Source organism: Petaurus breviceps, unplaced genomic scaffold (genome assembly GCF_028583685.1).
Source record: "Petaurus breviceps papuanus isolate PSGF00001 unplaced genomic scaffold, PetGlider_PUasm1.0 175, whole genome shotgun sequence".
NCBI classification, from domain to species: Eukaryota; Metazoa; Chordata; class Mammalia; order Diprotodontia; family Petauridae; genus Petaurus; species Petaurus breviceps.
Genome location: NW_027185764.1, coordinates 42,843,094 through 42,847,520, shown reverse-complemented (window position 1 = coordinate 42,847,520; position 4,427 = coordinate 42,843,094). Strand labels below are relative to the sequence as shown.

The 4,427-nt window shown below is 34.3% G+C and overlaps 1 pseudogene; it reads left to right on the top strand.

The window, feature by feature from the left end:
- The first annotated feature begins 934 nt into the window (after window positions 1-934).
- On the top strand, window positions 935-3,683 carry LOC138159192 (nucleolar protein 4-like; annotated as a pseudogene).
- The last annotated feature ends 744 nt before the right edge of the window (window positions 3,684-4,427 follow it).

Genomic DNA, 4,427 nt, shown 5'->3' with positions numbered 1-4,427 from the left:
ATATATATATATATATATATATATATATATACACACACACATTTATATTCCCTTCAACTGTCCTCATACTGAGAAAAGTTTCATAAGTTACAATTATCATTTTTCAATGTAGGAATGTAAATAGTTCAACTTTGGATAAGTTCCTTATGATTTCTTTTCCCTGTTTACCTTCTCATGCTTCTCTTGCTTCTTGTATCTGAATGTCAAATTTTCTATTCAGCTCTGTTTATTTCATCAAGAAAGCTTGAATGTTCTCTATTTCATTGAATGAAAATATTTTCCCCTGAGACATTATACTCAGTTTTGCTGGGTATGTGATTCTTGGTTTTAATTCAAACTCCTTTGATCTCTGGAACATCATATTACAAGGCCTTTGATCCCTCAAAGTAGAAGCTTCCAGATCCTGTGTTATTCTGATTGTGTTTCAACATATTCAAATTGTTTCTTTTTGGATGCTTGTAATATTTTCTCTTTGATCTGGGAACTCCAGAACCTGTGTATAATATTCCTTTGGGATCTTTTTCAAGAGGTGATTGGGGACTTTACTGCTGTCACAGAAGTCCTGAAAGAGGACTTTACTGCTGTTATAGAAGTCCTGGGACTTCATTATTGATTTGTATTTGATTTTTCAGACAGAAGCCTTGTCTGTTAATGTGTGTTACTTTGTCAAACAGAAAGTGAATTGACATGATAGTGCTGGCAATGTGTGATATATCGTTTCAGCCCTGTTAAACTTTATTTTCCTAGAAACAGAAGCTGCAAAGAGTTTGGACTGAAGTTGAACTCTAGAGCTGAGATATAGAACTGGAGCAAAGAGCTGCCTATGTGTGAATCTACACATAGGATTCACCTATGGGTGAATCCAAGCAAGAGCTGGGAGCAGTCAGTCAATGGAGGAAGAGCCATTGGATTTGGAAGCCAGTTTTGAGTCAAGATGAAAGAGGACTTTACTTTGGATACTGTGACTTTTACTTTGCCTGAAGAGATGGTAACTTAATTGTGACCTAGGGGTGGATGATGTTTGTACTTTCTGCTATCCCTTAAGGATTATTGGCTTAAGGATGATTGGAAGCCAACCTCTAGTTAAGATGAAAGAAGACTTTACTAATTAGACACTTTGTATTGACTGAGGAGATTGTGATTTACTGTGACCTAGGGGTGGATGTTTAAGACTACTTGATCACCAGGTAGTAATAAACAGTAATAAACTGTTATGTTGTATTTTTGTGCATGTTGTGCTTTAGTTTCTTGAATGTTTTGCTTTAGTTTATTACTGTATAGAGAGTTCACTATACTATGCAATTAGATCCTTAAAATTATTCAGAGCAGCAGTCCTCAGGAGAGCTCCTCATGACTGGCTTTACATATTACTACTTGATCTATATTCCAAAGAGATCAAAGGAAAAGGAAAAGAAACTGTGTACAAAATTGTTTATAGCAGCTCTTTTTGTAGTTGTAAAGAATTTGAAATTGAAGGAATGTCTATGAATCTGGGAATAACTGAACAAGTTGTGGTATGTGATTGTGATGGAATACCATTGATCCTGTAGGAAATGATGACCAGGATTTAGGAAATGATAAGCAAGATGATTTTAGAAAAAGCTTGGAAAATTTATTTGAACTGATACAAAGTGAAGTACAAAGAACTAGGAGACTATTGTATGCAGTAATAGCAATATTTTAACAATGATTGACTGAAAGATAGCTACTCTGTTTAAGACAATAATCTAAGACAATGCTGAAGGACTCATGATAAAGAATGCTATCTAGAACTGATGGTCCCTAAATGCAAATTGAAGTGTGCATGTATATATACATACATACATATATATGTATTTATATATATGTATATATATGTGTGTGTGTATACACACACACTTTATTTTTTTGCTATTATTTTTACAACATGGCTACTATGGAAATATGATTTGCAAGTTTTTACATGTATAATTGATACATTACTTGCCTTCTCAATGGTTGGTGAAGAGACCAGGTGAAGGGAAAATTTTTGGAACTTAAATTGAAAAAATATGCTAAAAATGAAAAAAATAGTAAAAATGAAAAAAAAATCCAATAGGAAACCAAAGGGACTTCTTAAATGCCAGAAGATCATAGGAAAGCAGTGTGACAGCAAAACCAATGACAGTACAAACAAGCCTCTCAGCACAGTGATGGCTAAGTACACATGTCACTCAGTGGGTCTGGTGGGAGTGAGACTTGATGACTCCCCTATAAAAGACCCAAGGAAGTCAGAAAGTTTCAGAGTGGGAAACTTGGAAACACCAAAATATGGTCTTTTCACATTATTTAAAGTCAATGTTATAGAGGGCTCCAGAGATGCAGGGGAAATAGGGTAAAATCAAATGCCTGATCATCAAATACCAAAGCACAGCAGAGGGTAGGTGGAGCCTGGCCCCAGTGCAAAGCTAAACTTCAGGTACTAAACCTGAAAAGATGAGTACCAAAGAAGACGCTAACAAGTTTAAAAAAAAGTTGATCTCTAGATAAACAATTTCCTAAAATTTCAAGAAAAAAAAATATTATATAGGCTTTCTTAAAAAGGAAATTTATTGCTGCATATTTTGAATGCTCTCTCACATTCTGCTATGTACATGGAGATTAGTTTTTTTTCTTTTCTTATCTTGTATTGTTTTAGTTTTAGTATTTATGTTAGTTTCCTTTTTCTTTTCTTGTTTTGTATTTAAGTTAAAAATACAAAAAAAAACCAAAAACACTCAAAGGGAGAAAAAATTCACACAAAAATATATGAATTATTTGAAGAAAAGATGCAAGAGATAAAAATAAGTATTAAATAAAATCTTCTGAGGAAAGAATTGAAAGAACAAATAGAAAATAGAAAGCAGTAAAAACTACTCAAATAATGGACTCCCTAAAAATTAGATTAAACTAAGAGGAATCAATTATCCCATGTGATTGCAAAAAATATTAGAACAAAATATAATTATTTTAAAAATAAATGAAAATTTAAGATATTTGAAACTAAAAAAACTGACTTAGAAAAGAAGTTAAGAAAATTTTATTTCAGAATCACTGAACTTCCAGAAAAAAACACAACTAAAAAAAAACTGGATATGCAGTCATTGAAAGCTCTAGGCCCTTGGTTTAGAAACCATCCCCTGCACATAGCTACTCAAGTTACAAATATGGGAAGAATGAGAGTGCAGACAGAGGCAGTGAGGACTTATGAATGAGCAAAGGAAATGAGGATGAAGATGACCATGATGAGCAAGAAGATTCTAGAAAATTAAAAAGACAAATGGAATAGAAGCTAAGTGACTGGAAGCTTTTAATTCTCAGCCTATTCCTCCTCACCTTCCCACAGCAAAGTCAGAGTATCTTGGCTTCAGCCTGTGAGTGAGGGTAAAAATGCTGCAAAGAAGATGTATCTGGACAGACAGCAGGATGAGTTTGCTTCAGCTGACAAACAGTATAAACAAGAGGTGGCCCAGGTCACTTATTCAACATCAGCTGTTTCTAGCACACAGGAGGTGTTTTATATCAATGGAAATGGGACCAACAGTTACCATAGTTACAGGGGGTTAGGAGGAGGACTGCTAGATTTGAATGATGCTTCTAATAGTGGTCCCACTGATCTCAAGGGGTTTAAGAGGGAAAATAATATTGACTAGGGAATAGCCATAGCCCAACCAGACTTTCTGATCCTGAAGTGAGATTAAAAAAGAGGAAAAGAAAAGAAAAGGACTAAAACCTAAGAGGGTGCTTTAGATGTCCTCTTAGATCATTTGGAAATGACTGAATCATTTGAGGTCTGCAAATGCAATGGCATAATTGCACCGTAAGAACAGATGATTACAGAGGATGTTGGGTGATATGAAATGATGCAGAATGAAGTGAGAATAATATAGATAAGGACAATATTTTGAAGAAAAATAACTTTAAAACACCTTTTATCAATGCAATCATCAGGCACATCTCCAGAGGACTCATGAGAAAATATTTTACCCTCTTAACAGAGACTTGGTGCAGTTGTAGGATAGATGTCTTTTTTTGTACTTTTTTTTTGGGACATCACCACTGTGAAGAATTGTATTTCTTGACTGTTTATGTGTTATATATTTTCCGTTTGCTTAATTTTGGCTTTGAGTTGGAGGAATTTAGAGGGAAGAGGGAGTTAGCAACAATGATCCCCGCCCCCCCCAAAAAAAAAGTAGTCACTGAAACATTTAAAATATGCACATAAAAGAATAAAAGGAAGTTCTGAGGAAGTGTAGACAAGGAGGACTGCTTGGAAAGTATATATTATATACTTTAACAAAAGGCAATGGTAAGAATGAAGTTTTTACTTTTATATAAAATCCTATTTTTGTTTTCTGTAGTGTGTATGGATATTCTCTCCCCCCCCTTCTCCCTTTCTCTGTCTCTCTTTCATTCTCATATATCTAAAT